The following is a 15184-nucleotide window of genomic DNA, read 5'->3' as shown; positions in this document are numbered from 1 at the left end:
TGCAGATTCTGGTAATCCTGCAGACTGTTTCTACAAAATCTGCACAGATGAATCTGAATCTTGCACGACTGAAAGCTTTCATGGGCTAGATTTAGCTGACAATGAAACATTTCATCCCTTAGTCTCCAGATGGATTATCAAAATGTAATTTGAGGTTCACAAAGCTATTACAGGAACCTCTTTCCAAATTCATTCATTTGTTCTTCTAGTCACTGAACAAATATTTATTGAATTCCTTCCATGTGCCAGGTACAGTGACATAAGCTGGGAATACAATGGGGAAGAATCAAAGCAAAGAAATAATAGAAGGGCATATTTCTGAAATATCGACATTAACTTACCCCATCTCTGGCATTAAGACTCTTGATAGTCTAGATTACATAATGTGCAGTAATTGAAAATAAAATCCTTTTCCATTAATCTGCAAATTGGGGCATCCACTAAGTTAAATAAGACATTTTTCTTCACTGTATTATCTGAGAGGCCATGCTCTTTTGCACTCTTAGATAATATGAAATGGAGGGAAATATAAACAAAATTCCCAAATACAGATTCACATTCAATTCACTCCACAGGTGCCCTATGCTACTGATGACAGCAGTTTAATTTAATTTTACCTGGTTACAATTGCCTACCAAGAGATGGCATGGGAAATAAATTAAACAATGTACAATTATGCACCATTTATTTTCCCCCAATTCCATGACACAATTAGCTGAAGGCCTTTTCAGAATTCAGTTTGCAGTGACAGTTAAAGTAGATGAGAATTTTTCTACTTTAAAATATTTCCCATCACAGTTCCTTTAGCACACATTTCTGCATTTCAGATAACTCACTAATAGTGTTATAGTCATCACCATAGTTACAAATATGATGGTATTAACAGCAATGCCTTTTTGACTATCAATACATACAATGCTAAGTAACTATATTTTCATTTTTATTCAACTCAAAATGAGAGTCACATTTTGAATTCATATGTATTTCTAACTTGCGTGAGTATATGGGAAAAATACCTCATCTCTGTGCCACAGAGCTTTATCATATCTCATATTTATAAACATAAATACTAATGTGTACACAAGAGAGAAATTTTACCTAAAACCATTTTAAGAACCTATTTGTTTTTAAGAACATTACAGTATTTGGTGAAGGACACTATCCATCTATTCATATATAATGGAAGTTGGATAAAATTTGAAAATTATCTAATGAATGGTCCCAACTTACAGGTGAGACAGCGAGACCCACAGACATTCAAGAGCTTCTACCCAGTTTCTCCTCATCTGCTGCTCTTCCCCTAACTACACTATGTCTCTTTTACACCTGTATGTTTTCATTAAATGCGGATAAAAGAGAAGATAAAATTCACGTTTACTTGAACCACAGATAGCCAGTGAATGGTGTTTTTCTAGTGCTGAGTCACTTTGTTTTTATCCCACATCATTTCAAATTCCCCCCAAAACAAGAAGTCAATGTCAAGGTTAAAACTATTACATAGAGAATCTTTACATGTCCAGAGAAACGGTCTTGGTTTTGAAAATTCCAAGGTTATTAAGGGTTATTCAGGCACAGAGCAGGTGGGGCTTGAGACCCCCAGCCTCAGTGGCCTTCCCGGAGCTCCATTAAGACCCTTCCGCCCCAACAGCGGGGAACCAGGCTCCAGGGATGAGCCGCCTGGATTCCGTGGCAGTCTGGAAACCACGAGTGTGAAATGGAAGCCAAATTCACTTAGTTTCCTTTACAGAAGTGTCAGCTCTACTCAAACATGGACTCTCTTCCCTGCCAGGGTAGAAGAAAAAACTGCTTTGTCTTTGTCTCATGCATACATCACGTAAAACCGTAGGATGGGCCTGACAGCTGCTGCTAGCTAATTTCGGGGCAAACTTCTCAGCAGGGAGGTTTGTTGCATCAATAGGTCCCAGAACAATCCAGCAATTGTTTGGGGGAAGCTTGGGCATTTGGGATTGAGCATTTCATGTCAATTATCCCCAACTGGTTGTCAGGACTTGGAGTCACTCTAGTGGAATAAAGGAAGCAAAGTAATGGGGGTCTTGGTGACCTGCACACAGCCACTTGGCTCTGAAGAACATCCAGCTGCGAGGGTATGTGCTTGGGGATTTGTCATTTTTGAAATAATAATAAAAAGGTTGAAAAAACGAATTCTCTTTTAATTCATAGAAGTTTTTTTGAAGTTAGGAAAATAGAAAGGGAAGGGAGGAAGGAAACAATCCATTTTCTTGGTGAATATAGAGTCTTGATGTTTGAAAGGAAAAGATTACCAACTACTGAGGAAAGGCTTAAAAAAGAAAGCGGAGAGTGCCAGAAGTCTACCAAAATCCATTGTCCACTTCCTCCTGAGCACAAGGCTGGACTACATTTCCTGCCCCCCTTGCTCCTGGTTGCCACTGCCCAGCCTATGGACCCTGAGCAGAGCCATGTGGGCACTGCAGGGCCAGACCCTGGGGTTGGGTATGTGTCTTCTCCATCTCACCCAGTCAAACTTGGACATGTGCATAACCACCTTCAAGTATTCCAGGGAGCAGGGGGATGCGGAGGGCAGAGAAAAGACTTGGAAGGAGCCTATATCTTTAAGTGGCTGTGGAACAGAGCAGCCTGCACATGGCTTATGCACCTTGGACTGTCATATGAAAGAAATAAGTGCTATCTTTTAAGTCACTGCACTGTTGGATCTCTGAACAGCAACTTGGCCTTTTGCCCTTACCTGATACAAACATGATTCTCAGATCGGGTCAGAGCAGGTCCCCCACTTCTTTACCAGTTCTCACTATATCACATACTACCTGGAAGAATGCCAAGCCTTGGCCAATTCTGGGGACAATGACTCCCTGCAGCCTGGAAAGTCTCCTCAGGCAAGCAGCTTATGTATGTCCAGCAGTCTCTCTGGAAGAGTTTGGGCTCTCATGCTACAGCTGCAGGTGGAGTTTCTCAGGCTGTGGTCCACAGCTACCTTCCATCCAAATGAGGGAAATCCAGTCCATGGTCCTTGGAGTCTGTAAGTTCCACCAAGAGGCCAGCAAGGAATTGTGAACAAAGGAGTCAAAGGAAGTATGTGGACAGTGCTAGAGTGCCTATAGCCATTAGAGTCAAGTATGAGAATAATCACTTACAAATTAGATAATGAATCCACTGGAGGGAATCCTGCATGACTGAGTACTCCTAGGAAGGGGCAAACTGTAATGCCCAGAGACAGACAATAAGTTTAGCCATCGTTTCCTGAGATGATGTTTATCTTCAATTTTTTTAAAAGTCATAGAAACCAAGGAGCCAAGATGGCGGTGTGAGTAGAGCAGCAGAAATCTCCTCCCAAAACCATATATATTTTTGAAAATACAACAAATACAACTACTCCTAAAAGAGAGACCAGTGGATACAGTACAACAACCAGGCTACGTCTACATCTGAGAGAGCTCAGCATCTCACAAAGGGGGTAAGATACAAGCCGTGGCCCGGCAGGAACCAAGTGCTCCCCCCACCCCAGCTCCCCTGCGATAGGAAAGGAGTTGGAGTGGGGAGGGAATGAAAGCCCAAGACTGCTAAACAACCAGCTCTAGTAATCGACACCAGGAGTGCAGACACACACTGCACAGTCTGCTGGATATTAGAGAAATGGAAAAGCAAAATCTGTGAGCAGGTCCCAGCAACTGGGTCCCCTGGGACAAAAGAAAAGCCAGTGCTTTTTGAAAGTTTTAAAGGGACAGGGACCTCACAGCTGGATGGAATTGTCCCTAGCACACTCAGCCCAGCAGCTGGGAATTATGGGGAACTCCAGGCGCCCTAACCCCGGGGCATCAGCACACCACTGAAGCCCCTCACAGTGATAAGCAGGATGCCAGTCATTCCCCAGGCAGGTGCGGTTCCCCAACACAGCAGCCCAATAGCCTAAGAGTGGCGGCAGCAGAGCAGCCCGGGAGCAGACGCGCAAGTTGGCGGTGGCGGTGGCCAAGCAACCGGGGAGAAGCTGCACACGCCCATGGCAGAGGCGGAGCAGCAAGAAAATGCCCCAGGAGCCACCCAGAATCTCCTCCCAGTGAGCAGCCACCCAGGCCAGACCCAAAGGCTGCCACCAGCACACAGCTGCCCAGCGCAGGCAGAAGAAACCGGGGCAAGGCACAAAGGGGAACTGCTCTTGCAGGACAGCACATCCAGTGTGCCTGCCACCCCCCGCAGGGCTCTGGACTACCCTGACAGCAACCCCTCCTAGGGCATCTTAGGGGAGTAATCCGGAGGCTGCTACAGGAGGGTGGTAAATGACACAGGCAGCAGAGAAGGGCAAGGCGACCAGCAAACAGGAAAGGACTTTGTTCTCCCAGCTGACGCACACACTACCTGCCTACAGCTACCTCTATCACAATGAAAAGGGAGAAGAATTGGGTCCAGTCCAGAACTACCCAGACAACCCCTGAGAGAGGGCCTGGAGAGATAGATTTAACCAATCTTCCTGAAAAAAAATTCAAAATAAAGGTCATAACCATGCTGATGGACCTGCAGAGAAATATGCAAGAGGTAAAGGTGCAAGTAGGAGGGAGAATATAGAAATAACACAATGTCTGGAAGGACTTAAGAGCAGAATGGATGAGGTGCAAGCGGCCACTAATGGAATAGAAATCAGAGAACAAGAATACAGAGAAGCAGAGGCAGAGAGAGTCAAAAGAATCTCCAGGAATGAAAGAATATTAAGAGAACTGTGTGACCAATCCAAATGGAATAATATCCATATTATAGGGGTACCAGAAGAAGGAGAGAGAGAAAAAGGGGTAGAAAGTGTCTTTGAAGAAATAATTGCTGAAAACTTCCCCAAACTGGGGAAGGAAATAGTCTCTCAGACCATGGAGGCCCACAGAAATCCCAACACAAGGGACCCAAAGAGGACAACAAGAAGATATATAATAACTTTCAATAGATCAAGGAAAAGGAGAGAGTATCAAAGGCAGCTAGAGAGAGAAAAAAGGTCACCCATAAAGAAAAACCCATCAGGCTATCATCAGACTTCTCAACAGAAATGTTACAGGCCAGAAGAGAATAGCATGATATATTTAATGCAATGAAACAGAAGGGCCTTGAACCAAGAATACTGTATCCAGCACGATTATCATTTATATATGAAGGAGGGATTAAACAATTCCCACACAAACAAAAGTTGAGGTAATGTGCCTCTCACAAACCACCTCTACAGGATATTTAAAGGGAATGCTCTAGATGGAAGCACTCCTAAAGCAAAACAGATGTCACCAGAGAAAATAAAATCACAAGAAAGAAACCAGACCAACCAAATACTAACTAAAGGCAAAAAATAAAATCAACTACCCACAAAAGCAGTTAAAGGAAACACAAAAGAGCACAGAATAAAACACCTAACATATAAATAATGGAGGAGGAGATATAAGAAGGGGGAGAAATAAAGAATCATCAGACTGTGTTTATAATAGCTTAATAAGAGAGTTAAGTTAGATGGTAGACAGTAAAGAAGTTAACCTTGAACCTTTGGTAACCACGAATCTAAGACTGAAATGGCAATAAGTACATAACTTTCAATAATCACCCTAAATGTAAATGGACTGAATGGACCAATGAAAAGACACAGAGCAACAGAATGGATAAAAAAGCAAGACCCATCTATATGCTGCTTACAAGAGACTCACGTCAAACCCAAAGACATACACAGACAAAAAGTTAAGGGATGGAAAAAGATATTTTATGCAGAGAACAGGGAGAAAAAAGCAGGCATTGTAGTACTTGTATCAGACAAAATAGAATTCAAAACAAAGAAGTAACAAGAGATAAAGAAGGACACTACATAATGATAAAGCGGTCAGTCCAACAAGACGATATAAACATTATGAATATACATGCACCTAATACAGGAGCACCAAGATATGTGAAACAAAGACTAAAAGAATTAAAGGAGGAAATAAAATGCAATGAATTCATTTTAGGAGATTTCAACACACCACAAACTCCAAAGGACAGATCTACCAGACAGAAAATAAATAAGGACACAGAGGCACTGAACAACACACTAGAACAGATGGACTTAACAGACATCTACAGAACTCTACACCCAAAAGCAGCAGGATACACATTCTTCTCAAGTGCACATGGAACATTCTCCAGAATAGACCACATATACTAGGATACAAAAAGAGCCTCAGTAAATTCAAACAGATTGAAATTCTACCAACCAAATTCTCAGACCACAAAGGCATAAAACTAGAAATAAATTGTGCAAAGAAAACAAAAAAAGGGTCACAAACACATGGTGGCTTGACAACATGCTTCTAAATAATCAATGGATCAGTGACCAAATTAAAGCAGAGATCAAGCGATATATGGAGACAAATGACAATGACAGCATAAAGCCCCAACTTCTGTGGGACACAGTGAAGGCAGTTCTAAGAGGAAAGTGTATAGCAATCCTGGCATATTTAAATAAGGAAGAACAATACCAAATGAATAATCTAATGTCACAATTATTGAAACTGGAAAAAAAGAAGAACAAATAAGGCCCAAAGTCAGCAGAAGGAGGGACATAATAAAGATAAGAGAAGATATAAATAAAATTGAGAAGAATAAAACAACAACAAAAATCAATGAAACCAAGAGTTGGTTCTTTGAAAAAATAAACAAAATAGATAAGCCCCTAGCCAGACTTATTAAGAGAAAAAGAGAATCAACACACATCAACAGAATCAAAAATGAGAACAGAAAAATCACGACGGACCATACAGAAATACAAAAAATTATTAGAGAATACTATGAAAATCTATATGCTAACAAGCTGGAAAACGTAGAAGAAATGGACAACTTCCTAGAAAAATACAACCTTCCAAGACTGACCAAGGAAGAAACACAAAATCTAAACAGACCAATTATGAGCAAAGAAATTGAATTGGTAATCAAAAAAACTACCCAAGAACAAAACCCCTGGGTCAGATGGATTCACCACGGAATCTTATCAGACATATAGAGAAGACATAATACCCATTCTCCTTAAAGTTTTCCCAAAAATAGAAGAGGAGGGAATACTCCCAAACTCATACTATGAAGTCAGCATCACTCTATACCAAAACCAGGCAAAGACCTCACAAAAAAAGAAAAATTACAGACCAATGTCCCTGATGAACATAGATGCAAAAATACTCAACAAAATATTAGCAAACCGAATTCAAAAATACATCAAGAGGATCATACACCATGACCAAGTGGGATTCATCTCAGGGATACAAGGATGGTACAACATTCAGAAATCCATCAGCATCATCCACCACATCAACAAAAAGAAGGACAGAAACCACATGATCATTTCCATAGACGTTGAAAAAGCATTCGACAAAATTCAACATCCATTCATGATAAAAACTCTCAACAAAATGGGTATACAGGGCAAGTACCTCAACATAATAAAGGCCATATATGAGAAACCCACAGCCAAAATCATACTTAACAGCGAGAAGCTGAAAGTTTTTCCTCTGAGATCAGGAACAAGACAGGGATGCCCACTCTCCCGACTGTTATTCAACATACTACTAGAGGTCCTAGCCACAGCAATCAGATAAAACAAAGAAATACAAGGAATCCAGATTGGTAAAGAAGAAGTCAAACTGTCACTATTTGCAGATGACATGATATTGTACGTAAAAATCCCTAAAGAATCCACTCCAAAACTACTAGAACTAATATCTGAATTCAGCAAAGTTGCAGGATATAAAATTAATATGCAGAAATCTGTTCCATTCCTATACACTAATGATGAACTAACTGAAAGAGAAATCAGGAAAACAATTCCATTCACAATTGCATCAAAAAGAATAAAATACCTAGGAATAAACCTAAAAAAGGAAGTGAAAGACCTGTACCCTGAAAACTACAAGACACTCTTAAGAGAAATTAAAGAGGACACTAGCAAATGGAAACTCATCCCATGCTCTTGGCTAGGAAGAATTGTCAAAATGGCCATCCTGCCTAAAGCAATCTACAAATTCAATGCAATCCCTATCAAAATACCAACAGCATTCTTCAACAAACTGGAACAAATAGTTTTAAAATTCATATGGAACCCCAAAGACCCCGAATAGCCAAAGCAATCCTGTGAAGGAAGAATAAAGCAGGGGCATCTCGCTTCCCAACCTCAAGCTCTACTACAAAGCCAGAGTAATCAAAACAATGTGGTACTGGCACAAGAACAGAGCCACAGACCAGTGGAACACAATAGAGACTCCAGATATTAACCCAAACATATACGATCAATTAATATATGATAAAAGAGTCATGGACATACAATGGGGAAATGACAGCCTCTTCAACAGCTGGTGTTGGCAAAACTGGACAGCTACATGTAAGAGAATGAAACTGGATCACTGTCTAACCCCATACACAAAAGTAAATTCGAAATGGATCAAAGACCTGAATGTAAGTCATGAAATCATAAAACTCTTAGAAAAAAAACATAAGCAAAAATCTCTTGGGCATGAACATGAGCAACTTCTTCATGAACATATCTCCCTGGGCAAGGGAAACAAAAGCAAAAATGAACAAGTGGGACTATATCAAGCTGAAAAGCTTCTGTACAGCAAAGGACACCATCAATAGAACAAAAAGGCATCCTACAGTATGGGAGAATATATTCATAAATGACAGATCCGATAAAGGGCTGACATCCAAAATATATAAAGAGCTCACACACCTCAACAAACAAAAAGCAAATAATCCAATTAAAAAATGGGCAGAGGAGCTGAACAGACACTTCTCTAAAGAAGAAATTTAGATGGGCAACAGACACATGAAAAGATGCTCCACATCACTATTCATCAGAGAAATGCAAATTAAAACCACAATGAGAAAGACATCTCACACCAGTAAGGATCACCACCATCCAAAAGACAAACAACAAATGTTGGCGAGGCTAAGGAGAAAGGGGAACCCTCCTACAGTGCTGGTGGGAATGTAAACTAGTTCAACCATTGTGGAAAGCAGTATGGAGGTTCCTTAAAAAGCTCAAAATAGAAATACCATTTGACCCTGGAATTCCACTCCTAGGAATTTACCCTAAGAATGCAGCAGCCCAGTTTGAAAAAGACAGATGCACCCCTATGTTTATTGCAGCACTATTTACAATAGTCAAGAAATGGAAGCCACCTAAGTGTCCATCAGTAGATGAATGGATAAAGAAGATGTGGTATATATACACAATGGAATATTATTCAGCCATAAGAAGAAAACAAATCCTACCATTTGCAACAACATGGATGGAGCTAGAGTATTTTGCTTAGTTAAATAAACTAGGCAGAGAAAGACAAGTACCAGATGATTTCACTCATATATGGAGTATAAGAACAAAGAAAAAACTGAAGGAACAAAACAGCAACAGAATCACAGAACCCAAGAATGGACTAACAGTTACCAAAGGGAAAGGGACTGGGGAGGGTGGGTGGGAAGAGAGGGATAAGGGTGGGGAAAAAGAAAGGGGGCACTACAAATAGCATGTATAATGTGTGGTGGGGGGCACGGGGAGGGCTGTGTAACACAGAGAAGACAAGTAGTGATTCTACAGTATCTTACTATGCTGATGGACACTGACTGTAATGGGGTTTGTGGGGGGGACTTGGTGATTTGGGGAGTGTAGTAAACATAATGTTCCTCATGTAATTGTAGATTATATCAAAATAAATAAATAAATGAATGAATAAATAAATAAATAAATAAATGTGATAAAGATCAAGATCAAAGAACTTGACATGTTTGGGTTCTTTGTGGATTAATATAAAGGATTAATATATGTTAATATTTAACTTACAAGTAATATATAAGTTTCAGCAGAACTTTCTGCAGTGATGGAAATGTTCTATATCTTCATTGTCCACGGGTGGTTAATAAGCGCTTGACATGTAGCTGGTGGAAATGAGGGTGAATTTTTAAGTTTATTTAATTTAACAAATCCACATTTGAATAGCCGCTTATAGCTAGAAGCTACTGTATTTGAAAGCACAACTTTGAACAAAAGATCAGCATAGTTTTTCCACACAGAGCCAGACTGTACATATTTAAGGCTTTGAGCCATGGAGTACCTCCACAACTACTCAGTCCTACACTGCAGTGCAGCAGCCACCACAGAAAATGTGTAAACTGATGATCATGAGTCTGTTCCAGTAAGAGTTGGTTTAGCCTCATTGATAACTTTGTAAATACTTTCCATGATGTTTTCAGCTATTAAGGCTGAGAAACAAATTCACACCAAGGTGTTAATGGCAATATATTTCAATTTCTGGACTTTTTTCCCCTTTGGTAATGACCCAGGGAAAGAGGTGTTTAATCTATGGTTCATCTCAAATTTCAGCATTTCAGACCCTGTGGAACTTGGTAGGAGAAAACTCTGGGGCAGAATGGCTCTTTTCACTGTGCCCCTGCACACCACTTTCTGGAACGGGGCAGCCTCTTGCTCTGCCTTCTTGCCAGGGCCCTGCTCTCAGACCCAGGTGCTGCCAACATTTGGGGGGCATTTGCTCCCATCACTGTCCCCCCATTTACCCTTACACAGCTCAGAAGTGGGTAGAGAAATGCCCTGGCCAATTTGTCTCAGAGAACCAAAACGGCCCTTTCAGAGCCCATTTCTCTTGTCAGCTTTATTTGGTGCCAAGATTTAAAGATTATAAAGGTAGATCAAAGCCTTTTTATCACATGGTAAAGGCAGATCAATATACTCAATTTCCCAGAGCCTCAGAAAAGCCATGTTTCATTTTTAAACTTTACCTCAAAAGCCCTAACTGGTAAATACAGGACACACCGCATCCTGCACATCAGGGCTCAGTGGGAGAGACCCTGAGAAAAGAGGGTTCTGGGCCAAAGCGCCAGAAAAAATAGACTCATTAATGAAGAATTCAGGGTGGCCCCAAAGGCAATGCTTTGCACAGTCTACTTTTGATTTAATATTGATAAAGGAACATTTAATTGTAGCCCACATGTGTACCCTAAGATACTGTTATGTGCCTTAGGGAAAGGCCTTCTTCCCCTGCACAAAAGTGGTGTAGATAATTATGCCAGGAGAATGCACTCTGGTCATTAGGAAAGTACATGAAGAATGTCTAATATCCTCCAAGTCACATCACTAATATCATCCTTTGGGGTCATTCCAGAGGAAAATATGTCTCTCAGTGCACTTATGATATTGTCAATATTGAATAGAAAATGTTCACATACATATGATCCCCAGGGCAGATTAAAAAGCAAAGTTATCGGGGGCAACTCTGTATATATCTATATCTATTAATATCTAAAAGGTATAGGTTTACATCTATATATCTATATCTATGTACAGTTGACCCTTGAACACACAGGTTTGAACTGTATGGATCCATTTATATGCAGATTTTTTTCAATAAATACATTGGAAAATTTTTTTGAGATTTGGGACAATTTGAAAAAACATTTCATTTTCCCTTTACTGTAAGCTCACTTTACTATAAGAATATAGTATATAAGGCATATAAGATACAAAATACTGTGTTTATTGCCTATGTATGTGATCAGTTAGGCTTTTGGTCAACAAGGGGGTGTTAAAAGTTCAGTTTGGGGGGGATTCAAAAGTTATGCTTGGGGGGCGGCACCTTCACCCCCACGTTGTTCAAGGGTCAACTAGACATGCGTTTTCTGTTCCTCCAGGATACTGTGCTGCCTCCTAAGCTAAGCATTAAGAGCTGTCAGCGAAGCATTGCCTGGCTGGCTGTGGTGCTTCTTCTGACCCATGAGGAGGAAGGATCCTGAGGATGCCAGACACAGTTTAAAGGAAGAACTGCAGACGTGCCTGTTCCTCTGGTTGTGTCCTACTTCCTTGCCTCCCTTTCTCAGTATCTCTTTCCTTCCAATTCTTCCTATTAGTAAAGCAAAAATGCCCACTGGTACCAATATCCCAAGCTCTCCCTAACCATCAGTGTCAGCAGGGCAACCGTTCATCCTACCGCCTGGCTCGGTAGTGGGCATGTCCCGTTGACATGGCTGACTTCGCAGGGGTGAGCCAGCCAGACGGCCCTGGGAGCCCTTGATGGAAGCCTACAGGGTGAGGCAACTGGTACAGATGGGATGGAGAAGGGGGGACAAAAGAGCCCCAAAGACCCCACGCTCTTCTCATTTTTTGGTAAAGAAGAAGAGGAAGAACACAGAGAGACAACAGAAAGCATAGAGGCAGAGCTCCACACCCAGAGGAAACCCGATCGCTTCCCCCAACCCCGGCCAACACCCCCATGTCTAGGGGCCCCACCTTAAGCCATGAGCCACAAACCTCTTTAAGGGTCACCTCAGAGCATGGTCACCAATGCAGATCCCCTGTCAGGGGAATTTGTCTGGAACGTGCACAATGATTTTAAATGCAAGGCTAAAATCATGCCACCTCTCTCTGCAGATTAGAAAGACACTGGGTATCTGTCCTGCTCAGATGATCACAGCTGCAGGGCTTCAGAGCCACAGTGTGACCGACCACATTCAATAAGAACAGCAACACAGCATATCCTTGGACCCCAATGTCCAGGGGAGACCACAGCTGGCATTTTGGAGTAAACACCTTGCCAAACCATTTTCTCTTCCAAGCAGAAGAAACCAGTGAGCTTTTGGCCAAGGTCAAAGGACTCACTTTCCTTGTGACCATGTGGTAAACCTCATGTTGGGTCAGATGCATTTACCTCCTGTGAGCCCCAGGACATTAAGGGGCAAGAATTTATATATATATATATATATATATATATATATATATATATATATATATATATAAAACATCATCAGTACAATTTCCTAAGGTTCTAATTGAATTTCTTTGATGTTGGAGGGCAAAAAAAAGTGAAAGTCTTCAGTCATTGTATTAGGAATCACACTTCAGAATGTAAGCATTGGATCCTCTTAGAAACAACAAGAACTCTGCATAGTGAGCCTACACTATACTTATTGTCACACTTTTGTTTTATTTAAAAAAAGGTCTAGTCACTCTGTCAGCAGGGAAATGACTGAACATTTTAGGGTATAACCATAGCATAGGATGCTAGGCAATCATTAAAAAAAATAAAGCCCAACCTTTGAATTGAACTGGAAAAAATCTCTAAAACATGTTTTTACATTTAAAAAACAAGGTATATATTAAAACATAAAGTGTGACATGGTTTGTACATTTAAATCCCACAATAGGAAATCATGTTATTCATACACATATTGTAACTGCATAAAAACAAAAATTTAGGAAACTCGTAAGAGCAGTTGCTTCTGGGCAGAGGGCTGATATGAAATGAGGTCAAGGAGAATTTTGATTGTAACATTAACTGAATATATGGAATATTTTCACCTAGAATATACTGGTGCTTATGTGACAAAGTGGTTGCAATCAGGGATTTGAGTCAAGATTAGTTTTTTTTTTATTTCAGCTTCAAAATTTAGTAACGGAGGCAAATTATTTACCTCTGTGAGCCTCAATTTCCTCAACTACAAAATGAGGAAAATAATAGTTCCTAATTCAGAGAGTGATTTTTCTGTTGTTGTTTTTATCATTAATCTGCAATTACATGAAGAACATTGTTTACTAGACTCCCCCCTTCACCAAGTCCCCCAGACACACCCCATTACAGTCACTATCCATCAGTATAGTAAGACACTGCAGAATCACTACTTGTCTTCACTGTGTGCACAGCCCTCCCCATGACCACCCCCCATATTATACATGCTAATCATAATGCCCCCTTTCTTCTGCCCCCCTTCTCCCTCTATTCCCACCCATCCTCCCTAGTTCCTTTCCTTTTGGTAACTGAGTCCATTCTTGGGTTCTGTGACACTGCTGCTCTTTTGTTCCTTCAGTTTTTCTTTGTTCTTATACTCCACATATGAGTGAAATCATTTGGTACTTGTCTTTCTCCGCCTGGCTTATTTCACTGAGCATAATACCCTCTAGCTCCATCCATGTTGTTGCAAATGGTAGGATTTGTTTTCTTCTTATGGCTGAATAATAGTCCACTGTGTATATGTACCACTTCTTCTTTATCCATTCATCTACTGATGGACACTTAGGTTGCTTCCATTTCTTGGCTATTGTAAATAGTGCTGCAATAAACACAGGGGTGCATCTGTGTTTTTCAAACTGGGCTGCTGCATTCTTAGGGGAAACTCCTAGAAGTGGAATTCCAGGGTCAAATGGTATTTCTATTCTGAGCTTTTTGAGGAACCTCCATACTGCTTTCCACAATGGTTGAACTAATTTACATTCCCTCCAGCAGTGTAGGAGGGTTCCTCTTTCTCCACAACCTCGCCAACATTTATTGTTGTTTGTCTTCTGGATGGTGGCAATCCTTACTGTGTGAGGTGATATCTCATTGTGGTTTTAATTTCCATTTCTCTGATGAATAGCGATGTGGAGCATCTTTTCATGTGCCTGTTGGCCATCTGAATTTCTTCTTTAAAGAACTGTCTGTTCAGCCCCTCTGCCCATTTTTTAATTGGATTATTTGCTTTTAGTTTGTTGACGTGCATAAGCTTTTTATATATTTTGGATGTCAACCCTTTATCGGATCTGTCACTTATGAATATATTCTCCCATACCATAGGGTACCTTTTTGTTCTATTGATGTGTCCTTTGCTATACAGAAGCTTTTCAGCTTGATACAGTCCCACTTGTTCATTTTTGCTTTTATTTCCCTTGCCCAGGGAGATATGTTCATGAAGAAGTCGCTCATGTTTATGTCCAAGAGATTTTTGCCTATATTTTTTTCTAAGAGTTTTATGGTTTCATGACTTACATTCAGGTCTTTGATCCATTTCAAATTTACTTTTGTGTATGGGGTTAGACAGCGATCCAGTTTCATTCTCTTACATGTAGCTGTCCAGTTTTGCCAGCACCATCTGTTGAAGAGACTGTCATTTCCCCATTGAATGTCCATGGCTCCTTTATCAAATATTAATTGGCCATATATGTTTGGGTTAATGTCTGGAGTCTCTATTCTATTCCACTGGTCTGTGGCTCTGTTCTTGCGCCAGTACCAAATTGTCATGATTGCTGTGGCTTTGTAGTAGAGCTTGGAGTTGGGGAGCGAGATCCCCACCACTTTATTCTTCCTTCTCAGGACTGCTTTGGCTATTCGGGGTCTTTGGTGGTTCAATATGAATTTTTGAACTATTTGTTCCAGTTTGTTGAAGAATGTTG

The sequence above is a fragment of the Manis pentadactyla genome, chromosome 3, assembly GCF_030020395.1.
Source record: "Manis pentadactyla isolate mManPen7 chromosome 3, mManPen7.hap1, whole genome shotgun sequence".
Taxonomy (NCBI): Eukaryota; Metazoa; Chordata; class Mammalia; order Pholidota; family Manidae; genus Manis; species Manis pentadactyla.
This window is presented reverse-complemented; position numbering follows the sequence as displayed.